The sequence below is a fragment of the Cupressus sempervirens genome, chromosome 7, assembly GCF_028749045.1.
Source record: "Cupressus sempervirens isolate cs-2001-9-10 chromosome 7, ASM2874904v1, whole genome shotgun sequence".
In the NCBI taxonomy this organism is placed as follows: domain Eukaryota; kingdom Viridiplantae; phylum Streptophyta; class Pinopsida; order Cupressales; family Cupressaceae; genus Cupressus; species Cupressus sempervirens.
The window spans coordinates 791,116,477-791,131,837 of record NC_143124.1 but is presented as its reverse complement, the minus strand read 5'-3'; the positions used below and the strand labels follow the sequence as shown (position 1 = coordinate 791,131,837).

At 32.1% G+C, this 15,361-nt stretch overlaps 1 protein-coding gene across 4 annotated transcripts in view; it reads left to right on the top strand.

Moving 5' to 3' along the window:
- Window positions 1–10,538: 10,538 nt before the first annotated feature.
- The window catches only part of LOC149549717 (S-type anion channel SLAH2-like), a 36,074-nt gene continuing 31,251 nt past the window's right edge, over window positions 10,539–15,361 (top strand). The window contains exons 1-2 of one of the 4 annotated variants that reach the window (XM_089793006.1): window positions 10,539–10,743; window positions 10,846–10,930. The gene's annotated coding sequence lies outside the window, so the exon portion shown is untranslated. Of the gene's footprint in view, window positions 10,744–10,794; window positions 10,931–15,361 lie in introns of those variants that run through there. The other 3 variants (XM_089793007.1, XM_089793012.1, XM_089793002.1) reach the window with 3 other exon arrangements.

Sequence of the window (15,361 nt, the reverse complement as noted above, 5' to 3'; positions counted from 1 at the left end):
GTTTCTAGGCTAGGATTCATTTCGTTCAAAGTGAAAACAATATGATCAAAGCTTGAAGGCATGCTACTAAGTAGGATTGCTTTGGCATCATCATCATCATCAATTTTAGAGTTCACACCTGCAAGTTGATTAAGAAGTGAATGAAAAGTACTTATATGTTGAACAATGTTATCACCTTCATTCATCTTCAACCTAAACAACTTTTGTTTTATAAACATTTTTGCACTAGAAGCCTGTGAACCAAACAAGGTGTTAAGCCCATCCCATATTTCATTTGAAGTCTTTGAAAGATCAATATGGTGCAAATATGCATCTGATAGACCAAGTCCAATCAATGCAGAGGCTCTATGATCTTTGGCTGTCCGCTTTGTTATTTCATCTACATCTTGGGGTTTCTAAACAGTTCCATTAACAATGTCCCATAAATCTTTTTCAATCAAAAGTAATTGTATCTTTATTTCCCATGTGTGAAACTCAGGCCCTTCAAATTTAGGAATTGTAGATAATTTATCCATTGTTTAGAAAATAATATTGCAGAATAAATAATGTAATTGAAAAACTAAGAAGAATAATGATCACACCATATTCATGACAATATAAAATTGTAATATCTGCATAATATATCTCAAACCTCTCTCCAATAAATCCACAGAAGTTAGGGTCCTCTTGATCCAAAATCCATTTGCACTCTTCTTCCCATTGATCAAACCCACTCTGATACCACTATAACAGGCCCAAAGAATGTGAAACTATAAAATGAAAGAGCAAAAATATAAAATGTTGAAACTATTGATTCAGATCATTTGATACAAACAGAATTGAAACTAACAATGATATTGAATAATATACTGGAATGATATGAATTGATACTGGGATTATTCATTGCTTTTGTTTATGCAAATGAGTGTTGCCATAGGTAATAGCCTTGTAAGTATTTAGGCAAAACATTGGCATACACAAGGCATGAGAGATGCTTGACAAAATCCCTTAACTTTTGTTGAACATATAATTTATTAACTTTCAATCAAAGGTAAATAGAAGGTGTTAAGAAAGAAATCTTTGCGAGCATCCTTTCTATTTGTGACAAATTGGAGCTTTGGAACAAGCTAGAATATCTGTTGTAGGTTAAAGGAAGTGATTAGAAAATGTATAATGTGAGCTTTCTACATGCGTTCCCCAGTAGACATTTATCAATTAACAAGTATAATATCTACAAGTTCAATCTCAAAATAGTGAGTGTGCAAAATTCTATACAAATAACTTGTGTAAACTCGAAGTCATTTCTTTGAAATATCAATACACATTATAATTTTATAGTTTGTGTTGATGACAATTTTCTATACAAGTAAATTAATTTAACTTAATATTTGAGATTCTTTTGATAGTTATGGTTGTTAGGCATAAATGAGAACACAAATTATTTAGGTGGTGTTTATTATATGTAAATTTTTGGAGTCAAATTTTGTAGTGAAATTTAATTATTTAATTTAGTTTGTTAGTTTTGCTTATAAAATTATATTTTAGGTTTAAGTTTGCTCTTGTTTAGGGTGCATTTTTATTTCTTTATGTATATGATTATCTTTGTTCTACCTATTTTATGGATGATTCATATGTATTGTTTTAAGTAAAAGTTAGTTTTGCAAATAATAATTTTACATAAGATTATAAGTGAGTGCAAGTTCATGATGAAATAAATAATGATAACAACAATAAAAATGTGTGATATATAAAAGTATCGATAAAAAAACCTCACTTCTTCATCCTATTCTAACAATTTTTTAAAACCAAAATTAATTAAAAATAGTAGTTCATTCCAATGATTCTAAAATCTAATTTGTTGCTCTTCAATTTAAAAAAAATAAAAATTTTAAACTCATAACAATGATTCATTAAACTTAAATCTAATTTTTTTACTTTATAAGTTTTCATGAATATAAGGATGATTGAAATAATAATTTATAATATCTTTTACCAAATTTAAAATTGCTAAAGAACATTCATTTGTATGATTTTTTTAAAAAATGTGGTAAATTTGCTCACACATTATTCTTTTAATCTATTTCATATTATTTATTTAAGATCAAACAATATTTGAATTTTGCCACATCATTCTAAAATAAATCACTGTTTTATCATAAATTTGATTTACTATAATTTGTATTATTTCTTTTTGGATTTTGGAGACAAGTTCTTTAATTTCTTACAATTTTTTGCTTGATTATATTTTTCATATTTTAATGCTACTTAAAGGTGTTGTCCTATGTTGTCATGATTTCAACTAGCATAAAAGTGTATGTAAATTGTAAAATGAGTGTGCATCTCAAAGTATTAGCACTCCTATTATTTCTTTTTGAATTCTCGAGACAAGTTCTTTAATTTATTACAATTTTTTCCTTGATTATATTTTTAGTAGTTTAATGCTACTTAAAGGTGTTGTCCTATGTCGTCACGATTTTAAACTAGCATAAAAGTGTATTTGAATTCTGAAATGATTGTGCATCTCAAAGTATTAGCAATCCAAAATATAATTGCAAAGTAATTATTTAGAGTCCAAATTATACAAAGAGGGTTAATATATTTCCATGAAATGTTTGGGTTGCATAATTATTTAAATAGGCCCTATGGTTGACAAACTAGAGCTTCAATCCTCTAAAATGTGCAAGAAGAGGTTCATCATATTTAATCAAACTAGAAAAAAAATATTATCATTTTTCATCCAACTTATGTACTAGTTTTCTACTAATTTTCCCAACACTAGCAATACCAATGGTTTGAATGCTATGATAAGTAAAAAATAATTTATTTGGAAAATAGTATCTACATGTCTTTCAAATTAATGGGGAGCTAAATAGTTTTCATACAAAGAACTTGTGGCCTCAACCAATTCTCATTTGCAAAGATAATATAATTGGTTTAGATCCAATGATCCTCAATGAGGGTCAATTTGGATGTTCTATTGCAAAAGAAATTGAAATGGATGTTTTATTGTAAAAGAAATTGAAAGCCACATGAGTTGTATTGGATCAATTCAAGGTTTGTATAGCCATTTTCATGAATATAGTAGATTTTTATTATGATGACAAGGAGGAGGCTAGCATCCAAAACACTCCATGTGAAGTAGCTATGAAAAATGAGTTGACCTATATTGAAGATTATATATGTGTCAGCAATGGTTTCCCTAGAAAGAGGAGATGATGTAGAACAAGAGTTTGACTTTGTACCTATTTCTATTTAAGAAAGAACTTCATCCAAACTCAACAAATCTTACTAGTATTCACCCAATGTGTATCAATTTGTGGTCTTAGTTTCTCTTATATATGTGTTTGAAAATACACCATTTTCTAATGTGTTGAAATTAATTTGAATAGTACAAGTCACCATTCCATAATGTTACAGTTTTCTAAATATTGTTGTCATAACTACAAACTATCAGTGTACCCCTTGCACCTTCTTCATATTTAATCGATTCACAATAACACATGCAACGTCTACCTATGTTTGGTATTTGGCACATGTAGGAACCCACTCACAACAACTTATCATTTTCTAGAAAACATATCTCAATCCTTGTTCGGTGCAGGTACACCTTCTTATATTTCTATTTCTTTGTTTGATTGCAACTTACTTTAATTGACCGCATTTTGTAATCCAAGATATATATTTCATTTGCTTTGCTACAAACATGTTTCATATAGTGTCCACAATAAATAAATTATCATCTTTCATTGCCATCTTATAGATATGTTATATGTGCTTGCACACTATCCTTCATACATCAACCATGTCCACCTTGCAATGTAGTTATCCGGCATTTATTTAATGTTTTAGATAGTGTAATCCTTAATGCACCTTACTACTAATTTTACCATTAATTACGCTTTATGTTTGACACGTTTAACTTTATAGGGAACTCACCTCTCACTTTAGCCATGTCTCACTCTTTGACAACTTTAATACAAAATAAATCTAATTGTAATTAGATTCCTGCTTCTGGGTAAGATTGTGTGAGAATTTTTGCATCAACGTTTCAAATCATACTCAATCCGAAACATTGATGCAAAAATTCTCACACAATCTTACCCAAAAGCAAGAATCTAATTATCATGGATTGTGGAAATATGTTATCTTTAATCTAATTGTAATTATCTGGATGATCTCACAAGCGAGGAAAAAGAGTTATTTAAATTAAGTGTTATGTCCTTCATTCTTAATCTTTTATTTATGAATCTATATACATTAATACAACCATTCATCAACAATTCCACTTGCCACTTATAAAGTTCATAGGAGAGCTTGTAAATTCATTATATGTATGCACGTGCGCGCGCACACACACACACACACACACACACACACACACACACACACTTTTATCGATGTTGGTACATGCATGCATATTTTCCAATATAAATATATTAATGAGACTTAAAAGTTTGTGATGATAAAATATTGATGATAGAATATAATTTAGTAGATAAAATTAAAATAGAGAATGTTGAATAGATTAAAAGTAAAATACAAATTGGAACTAACCATTAATTAGAAAAGATGAGAGTTTACTAAAAATAATATGTTCCCTAAAAAAAACTCCTAAAATATAATTCAATCACTTTTTTGTAACCAACATCCATATAGTTTAACAATTTTTTCATCTCTTCACATCAATGATAAAATTATTGAACCCTTTACGAAGTGTAGTCTTTACAAACTAGAACAAAAGGAAACCAATTCTAATTTTTTTTTGGCATTGTGAGAGGGATAGTTACACTTGTAGGATAATAAGATATATAGTTTGATTTAATGTTTTGACAACATCATACTTTGTTTCATGCCTATGAGGCACTTTTAATATAGGAATAATTTAATTATTTAATTTAAAATTTATTGGCTTTCTTTAGCTAATAATACACATCTCTATAATGTTGCATGTTCTTTTTGCATTTTAAAAGTTGTTTTCCAAATTTACCAACCAATCAACAACTAAGAAAAAAATTTAGTAGAGGTATTCCTCTTTTCTTTAAGAAAATAAAGCTCTATATTCTTTGTCTTTCATATGTAATCATTTTTGGATTCCTTCCATTCAATATATTTGTTAAAGGTACATAATTTATTTGAAAGTGCAGGTTCAAAAGTAATCTTTCAAACACACATGTATTTTACACATTTCAAATGAAGAGTATCATGTCTACATTCTAAGACAAAATTTTAATAATAAATAAATAATAGAATATTATTAAATAGATAATCATGATTAAATCATATGATATAATAATAATTAAATAAAATATAAAATAAATAACAATAATTTGATATAATCTATTATCAATATAATAAGATAAATAATATTAAAATTATATTGAATGAATGAATAGGTCAAATTAACTACAAGTAACAATATTGTAGAAATCATTTTACATTTCTAAATATGATTTAGTAATAAATAATAAATAATAAATATAAATAATATTAATTGACTAAATCTAAAGAAAGATAAATAGACATGTAATAAAGAGATGTGACTCCTTCAAATATAGATATAAGAGGGAGTAAAGTTCATTTGAAAAAGAAAGGAGGAAGAAGAGAACAAAGAGAGGAGTTAGAGAAAGATTAATAGAAGACGAAAGAAAATAAAGGAGTGAATTTTTCAAATAGCAACAATGATGAAAGGATGTGACTCTTTGAAATGGTTGCAATTATGAAGGGTTGTGACTTTTTGAATAAAATGTAATTATGAAAGGTTGAGACATTGTGAAAGGGTTGTATATATAAAGGTTGTGAACTTTTTAATGGATTGTAATTATGAAGGGTGATGACTTACTAGAAAGGTTGTGACTTTTCAAATGGACTGTAACTATAAAGATTTATAAGTGGTGCTTGTTTACTAGGGTTTTGTCACTTGGTAGGACTGCTACTTTTTTTAACCATGATGCTTGTTTACTAGGTTTCCGCCAAGCCACCTTTCTTGATTTTTGATTTTTTGATTTTGATATTTTAATATTTTGAGCTTTTCAATTTTTTTGGATGCATGAAAGCATTTGTTTGTCAGTTTTTTCACTAATATGATAATTTTGTTCAGGACTTTATGTAAATATTTAAGATTTTTTTTGAATAGCTATGTATGAGAACCTTAGACTATAAAATATCGTGCATAAAAATTCTTCACATGAATGGTATTGATATGGGTTTGAGTTCCCCCTTTGGTGTTGAGCGTTGATAAGCACCTAAATCAAAAGAAGTCACAATGATGTAGGAACCCAACCAGTTGGGTTCAAATTTCCCTTTTCGTACATGATTCTACTAATTCTTTAGATTCTCTCTGAAGACCATATCACCAACCTTGAAAGATCAATTATATACCTTCTTGTTATAGCCTTTAGACATTATCTTCTGGAACACTCTAAGGTGATTGAACACAACTTGTTTTGTATTCATCTAGTAGTTTAAGCTCTTAGATGCAAGATATTTTAGTTTTCATCCTTTATAAGCCCTTTGAGGGAGACTCTCAGCGAAGGTGTTTCTATCTCAAGTGATAGGACTGCCTCATCCTTATAGATAAGGGAAAAAGGAGATAATGCTAGTTTTGTAAGCCTATAGAGACAGGTTGAGTTGGAGATACCAACCTCTATTAGGCTTACTGACAGTTCTATGCAAGATCTTTAGACTAGTCTTATTTTATGCTTCAACTTGTCTATTATCTTGAGGATAGTATACAGATGACCAATGCTATTTGATGTTGAACTTTTTGCACAATTGCTTCAGATCCTTATTGTTACACTATCCCCCATTATTAGTAGCAATGGAGGATGACACACCATAGCAAAACGTGATGTAATTTAAGATAAACATGGACACTTTCTTTCCTATAGTTGTAGAGAGTGGGAAAACTTCAAACCACTTTGTAAAGTATCCAATTGTTGTGATAATGCATTTGTGTCCATCGAAGGAGTTTGTAGAGATTTGACCTACAAGGTCAAATGAGTATTGTTGGAAGTTTCAATGAGTAATGAAAGGAAACAACTCTCTAGCTAGAGTGTGTACCATATTTATATGCATCTTGTAAGTTTTAGCATATCTGATAGCATCTATCTATATAGTGGGCCAATAATAGCCAACTCTAAGTAGTTTTTGAGCGAGTGCAAGACCATTTGAATGAGACCCACACACACCCTCATGAACTTCTTCTAATATACACTCGGACTCCTCTCATTTGAGATATTTAAGTAGAGTACTGTCTATACCTCTCCTAAATAGGCCACCAAAAATGATAGTGTAGTGGGAGGTGTAGTTGATAAGTTGGCATTTTTTGTTCTTGCTTATATTATTAGGAACTACTTGGTCAAGAGGAAAGGAATAGATTTTAGCATGGAAAGATTAAAGTCATGACCAAGAATAGTGTAGATAATATGGGAGTCTAGTGAATCATAGGTTGGGTGTTCTTGCACCATGAATTCATAGCGAGATTCATGCTCTTGTAGTTGTAGCACATAAGATAGGGAATCTATTGCATTGACTACCTTGTTTTCAAATCTTAGAATTTGTTGGAACATGTCACAAAGAAAATATATTATTTTAGATCATCAACCATTATTTTATAGGCCATGAGTTTATCATCCTTAGTTTGACAATCACTGTTTCTTTGGTTGATAATTAACTGAGAGTCACAAAAAATATGGAGCTCTATGATTCTCCATTCAATAGCCATCTTTATTCCATTAGCCAATGCTTCATACTCAAAAATGTTGTTTTTACAAGGGAACAACAACTTGTAAAACTTTGCAATAGTATACTCACGGGGTGTGACAAATATACCTCCCACACCTGAACTGTGTTGTGTGTAGGATCCATTGAAGAAGAGTTTTGAGGTATGCTCTATTAAATACATGTTAGATGAATTTGGGAACTCAATCTGGATTGGGGTTCCATCTTAAAAAGGAAAAGCATTCAATTGATCAATAATAGCCTAGCCTTTTATAGCCTTACAATCAACATGCTCAATGTCAAATTCCATGAGGATCATCACCCTTTTAGCCAATCGACTTGTTAGAGTAGCTTTGTTCAACAAGTATTTCAATGGATCAATCTTGGCTACAAGTTGTGTTGTATGTGCCAACATATAATGTCAAAGCTTTTGGGAAGCAAACACTACTACTAGGCATGCCTTTTCAATGTTACTGTGATTGTTTCATAGGAAATCAATGTTCTATTTATGTACTAAATAACTCATTCCTTTTTCTGTTTGTCTTGCTAAGCCAAGATTACCCCTAGGGAAGTGATATTAACTCATATGTAGAGAATCAATAGTTTTCCAAGAATATGTGGCATCAAAATCAGAGGGTTGTCTAGCTATTCCCGGATCTAGTTCAAGCTCTTCTCGCAGTCTACATTCTAAATACACTTAGCTCCCTTGTGGAGCATCTTAGTGAAGGGTTATGCCATGTCAACTAGCTAGGGTATGAATTCTTGAATAGATTGGAGACACCCTTGCAGGTTCCTCATTTGAATGATAATCTTTGAAAGTGGCATTTCTGTTATTACCTGGACCTTTTCAGGATCCACCTTGATTCCTTTTGCCAATATGATATACTTGATAAATTTTCTATAAGTGACCTCAAATGTTCATTTCTTATGATTTAGCCTCAGCTTAAATTGTTCCATGCGATCCATGATCAATCCTAGGTTTGTAAGATGAGTTGCTCTCTTTCTAGACTTTTTCAACATATCATTCACATAGTCTTCCATAGTTTTGTGCATCATATCATGGAGGTAGTGGTCATTTCCCTCTGATAGGTGACACTTGCAATCTTTAGACCAAATGACATGATGTTCCAAAAAAATGTTTCGTAAGCTCAAGTGAAAGCAATCTTTTCCTAGTCTTTAGGGGTGCTCTTGATTTGATTGTAGCCCAAGAAGCCATCCATGTCGGAATACATTTCATAACCCATAGTCATGTGTCCAATATCATGTTGATGTTGGGAAGTGGAAAATCATCCTTTAGGCATGCTTTGTTCAAGTTTCTAAAACTTGTGCAAACTCAGACAAACTTGTCATGTTTTGATACAAGAATGATGTTTGAGATCCATTCAGCATATGTAGTCTATAGCTCTAATAAAACCTTCTTGTAGGAGCTTTTGTAGTTCATAAAGCCACATGTGGATGCATCTTTCTGAGTTTTTATTTGACAAGTTTGACACCTCGAGCTATAGATAAGTGGTGCATTATTAGATCAATGTCTAAATTTGGCATATCCAAATTGTTCCAGGCAAAGTTGATCTTCTTTTCAATGAAGAACTCTGTAAATTCCCTTTTTTCCTCTTTTGACATTGATTAAGCCAAGTGTATGATATGAGACACTTTTGTTGTTCCAATGTTGACCGCTTGGGTTGGCTCTATTAGTACTAATGACCTATCATGAAAGTGACTGGGAAAACTACTAAGCATCTCATTCATAGGCGCCTTAGGGAGGTTTTCACCTTCAGATATGTTTTTTCTTTTTACTTTTACTACCACTATATGGTTTTCTCAATCAGAGTGCTTTTTCTTTTTCGTTTCTTTCTTTTGACTAAGATACTCAATATCTTCTTCAATCATGTTTGTAGTTGGTTTACTGGTGGTCAAGAGCGTTCAAATAACAGGTTATTTCATAGTCATTTTGGAAAGAAGGGATCTCATTTAGTTGATATTGTTGTGTCTAGTCTATGATTTCAGGATGCATGAGTAATAGGGAGGCATAAAGTTTTAGGGAATTGATAGTATGTTCATCAAATAGGTTGATTGGTAATTCGAGGTCTATAAGGTCCTTATTAGAGACGCCTGCCTCGATAAGAAGCCTAGCATGGTTAGTTTGGTTTGCAAAAGCAATGTACAAGCCCGACTCATTTGACCTAGCGTGAGACTCGTCGACTTCCTCGAGTTCGTTGACATATCTATGTACTACATCAATGTCTAAATGTCTAGCTCTATAGATGTTGTGGAACCCGACATTGATAATAGATCACAAATGTGATTGAAAACTTTAATTAAAAAAATTATTAACACAATCAAATGAAAAACGATTTACAATTCATATATGAAATTTTTTTAACATGTACAAATATTAAGGACTACGCATTTGCGTTCCTATTCATTACAAGCTGTAATCCATAATTGGCGGATCCAAGCGCAGATAAAACAATTCAGAATTCTGTGTCCGCATGACTTGCGGACAATACAATGCGCTCAGCACTGGAAATAGCTAGCTGGCCACCAACAAAGATTTCTTTGGATGCGACTGCCACGTCACACTTCGCCTGAAAACAAAACCCGCCGGTTTTAGGCAATTTCCCGGCAACACAACGCGGCCGGCTAACCGATCGGCTGCTCAACTCCCGGGTTGACTAAGAGGATGATTTCTTTGTGAAGTGACATTAGACCCACCTTTTCTGGACCAAAGGGAAAACAGCGTGTTGCGTAAACGAAAAATAGAATAATTGTCGACAACTGGCAGCTCTAATCTTAAGAAGAGGTGTGTATATATGTTGCAATGTGAATGGTTGTCTTCCAGAATCTTCGTTATTTGTCAATTCCCCTCTCTGTCGCCCACGCAAAGTCCTACAATACGAAAATATAGTACCTAGTAAGAAACTAGTTGTTTTGTGGTTTCGACGAGAAGTACTTTATTATATGGAAAATTTAATATGATGTTTGGGTAGAAATTGCGGTGGTTGATGCGACATTGGTGGCGAACCGAAAATTATCTGATCTCGAGTGAGTCATGATGTAGATCAAAGGATTTCTGAATTTCATTCAAACGTTTAATAGGAATTCTGTTTTGAATTTGGATGGTTATGGTAAAGTTCATGTCTCCAGGATTTGATCTGCAGATATTGCTTCGTGCAGCTTCTTGTGAATTTTAGAGGTTCTTGAGATCGACTTGACGGAATCGTGATTCCAGGTATTTTTATTTCCGCATATCGCAATTTTCAAGCATCTCATGAGTATATTTATGTCAAATTCTCAGATATTTGGTATTATTTGTAGTCTTTTTTCTGCTCGGTTAAATTTGAGTCCTCCGGTTTTGTCCGTGTTCTGATCTTCGCACTTAGTGTTGAAATTTGGCGTGATTGAACTTGTAGCTCCAAATAATTGAATTTAGATCCTGGAAAATGCATATATTTGATCTATTTTGAACTATTTGTTTGTGTATTTGCCGTTGAGTTTATAAAATGGCGGAAATTACTGACATTTTGAGCTTTCAACATCGACTATAAGATCTTCAGAAGTTATCTTGTTCGAAGTTATAGATATTCGATTATTTCAAAAGATCTCAGCGTCACCTCTAATGCGTCACAGTTCGAACCTTTTCCCCATTCTTGAGAAGCTTTCCTAAGTTGTAGGGGCCTTTGGTTCTCATAAATCAATCAATTTTCTGTTATCGGTAAGCAATTGTGATTTCGCGAAATTAGAAGTCTTTGCCGCTATTCAGTTCAAGCTATTTCATTTAATCCTGGGAAAGGCATATAGTTGATTTATTTTGACCGCTTTGTTTGATTATTTACTGTTGATTAAAATGGCGGAAATTGTTGATATTTTGACCTTTCAACATCGACGATAAGATCTTTAGAAGTTAATTTTTTTTTAGCAGCTATAGATGTTAATTTTAAGGATCTCAGCGTCAGCTTGTAATGCGTCAGAGTTTCGAGCCCTTTCCCTATTGTTAAATAGCTTTCCGTGGTTCTAGAGGCCTTTGATTCTCATAAATTACACAATATTCTGCTATTGCAATGCAATTGTGATTTCGTGAAATTAGAAGTCTTTGCCGCTATTCAGCTCAAGCTAAGCTACGGGACAATGAACAGAGACGGAAACGTTTCCTTTTTTGACACGACGTGCGCTGTAATCTCACAATATATGTACTGTAACTCATTTAAATATCAGACAGGTTTTCATATTAAATATGAATTGACTGCATACTAGTCTAAAATGATAAATATAATCGTCGCTACTCATAAATCTTATTTTCTCGCCGTTTAAAAAAAGTTATTCATGGTTATTTGAAATAAATTTGTCTTGTTACCGTAAACCTGTATGATTTTAACCTCAGACACTAACTATTATCTTTGGATCATTATTAACCCAGCGGCAACCATGCCATGGCGGTAAAAAGGAAGTAAAACAATCTAGCTAAAAATAGGGACGAGGAATGCCTCTGTTCGATGTCTGAAGAGAAATCTCCCTCCCGCAATGGGAAAAAGGAGGTTAGGAATAGGAGAACTTCTCTTCCGAATATGTATAGTTTCGACACAATTTATTCCCAACTCTAAATTTGAGGGCCAAGAAGAATATTCTTCCATCTATGAATCATGTCAAAGATGGATTTGCAGCTGGAATGGTCAGTAGAGGGTGATAGCTTGTATTTAAATTCAAATAAGAAAGGAAGGATATACGGTCGAAAACTCATGCACTACGTTTGCCTAGACAGTTTTTGGAAAGACTACCTTGCAAAACTAATGCCACATCAACACTCTTTATAAAAAGCAAAAAATTCAATGAGAGTCAAGGTCATTTGAATATTGACCAGTCAATATTTTTTAATTAACGTTAGTTTAAAAGAATTACAATGAACTTAATATATATCGGATAAACCATAAGTCATACACCAAAATACTAAGAAATACCAAACATGTCAACCATTCTAACAGAGGCTTCGGAACCTGCTCAAGAAACATAAGGGCAAGAATATTGTAGGAGTGCTTTACCACTCTACCACAAAGCTGTTAAGCTTCTATTGAATCTTTCCTAACATGAAAGATACCTAGCTCAGCTATGAGATAGTCTAAACAAGTAAACTACAAACAATAATGAAATTTTGTGTAACAAGTATAATATATCTTTTCTCTCGTATAATTGAAACTTACTCATCATTACATAACATCCAAAGTATATCATCATATCTTGAGCTCACCTTATAAGACATGGGTATACAAAGAATCATTCTTTCAATTCCCAAGAATATATCAAAATTCATATTCTAACTCATATAAGGAAAAACAACATATTACTCACCATAAATTGAAATGAAGTATACAGGATACATTCATCATCATTATTTGTTTTGAGAAAGGACTACCACCACATGTCATAATGGAACCCAAACAAACACAGTAAGTACCAAGATTATATTTCCTAAACTCAATAATAAGTAGATAGGAAAATAATACCTATCCTTCCATCTGTGTGCAACCATCATGCAACATTATAAACTTCTTACTAAACAAGTATGAATAAGGATGGAAATTAACAATTTCTCACATTCACCCTAATAGATTTTGAGATGCTTCCTATTACAATAAATTTGACATCTCAGAGTATGGGTAAGACATCAATATTTCACATTCACCCTAACAGATTTTGAGATGCTTCCTATTACAATAAATTTGGCATCTCAGAGTATGGGTAAGACATCAATATTAATAAGTATAACAACAATATATTTCCCACCCAGAATCACAACTTTCTCAAGAATCTGGAGTACTATACATTGATTATCAAAAACTATTGTCAGACACATCATTATGAATTCCAAGATATTAATCATGTGAAACACATATCCATAAGGAAGATACACACTTATGGTAGCAAAACAAGGATTCAATGAATGTAGTAATTCCAAAACTAACTACGAAGTCCTCATGTACTGTCAACACATGGGCATACAATAATCTTATGCTTATTGAAGGATGCGAACATTACTTAAATATTTTATAATGCATTCAAGATCATTTGCATTTAATCAATACATGCCTACACATAGGCATACAATAAGCTACATTTCACTTATTGTGTTACCTTGAACATAATTAAATAACAATTTACTTAGCAGAGATTTCAAACAACATCATGTTTCCTTATTACCAACTTAAAAGAGTATAGATGTAGAAGTGACATTATTGAAGATGTTCTCCATGTCACATTCTTATTAAATTGTTTATCGTTAATAGCCATTCCAAGGTGTTAGATATGACTCCATAACCGTGACTAAGTTCAATATATACATAACACTTAAGTATATAATTGGAAATAGTAACATGTGTTTCAAATTGATAATGAAAGTACCCAACGTGGAAAGTGCTTTTCCGACTTGATGCATGTTACAATATTTGTGTTGATTTGCAAGAGTTATAAGGGTTAACAATGCTAATTACAATAATGTCCATTTAAGGAGAGCATCACTACACAATTAAATTCAACTAGCAACCATGTTCAACAAATAAGTTATGGGCTATAGGTGGTACGATGTGATGACCACCTATATATTTTTTGATAAACTGTTAAACTTTGTTGTTTCTAAGGGTTGGATCACTAGTACTTTTAATTATCGTTATTCTATTACTTCTATTTTTGATGTAAATTGTTAAGGGTGTTGTGTATGGTTTTCTGTTGGTTGTTGGCTAGCTTTTTGCCGGTTGTGCCACCACTGTTGTAAAGGACCAACCCCCTAGTTTTGGCTGCTTTTATATAAAAAAAAGAGTTCTTGGCATATAAGACTAAATCTTTAATGGTTTGATGGTCTTACTAGACAGTTGGATACCAAAACTATTGACTATTGATTACACAAAAGTACATGTAGTTGAACAAACTAGATGTTGGAATTTCTCCTAGAGCATATGAGAGGTATCATTTTCCAAGGAACAGTTAGTACAAAATCATTTCTCCCCCACAATTTGGTGTGGCAAGTTTCTAGTTCTAACAAGCCATAGTATATATAGCCAAAAGCATTCAAGCTTTCCTACAGTCAGTACCTATCTTCATTGGATCATGAAAAAAATGGTTTCTGGCAACAAGGCAAGCATACAATGTGTAATATGGTCTAGCCCAATCTGTAGGCAGTGTCAACTAAGTAACCTACCATGATGACATGCTTGACAGTGTGATTGTCTATTCATTAATTTATCTAGACCCAAGGCTAAGATTTCTTGTTAAATTAGAGAGGGAAATTGTCAAAACTTATAATGGAATGTCATTAAACATTTGTATTTCCTTTTGAGACTACAAGGATCAATTCTTCAAAGGAATTGATTAGAATTCACACCGAGTGAAGGGAATACAACAACATTTTATTCAGAATTAATAAATAGAGTTAGGTTGTACTAGAAAGACCATTATAAACACACAAAAAAATTGCAACAAGTAGGCTTGTTACAATATTCAAGTAACTAAGGAAAATTTTACAATTCTTAACAAGATTTCTTTTTGCATTCTACTATAGTCTCAAATTTGAAAACACAAGAATAAATATTTATAAGTGATGTGAACATGGTAAAGCTAAACAAGGATGCCTTCCAACTATCCCCACTATAACTCTTTCCAAATCTCCCTTCCCATG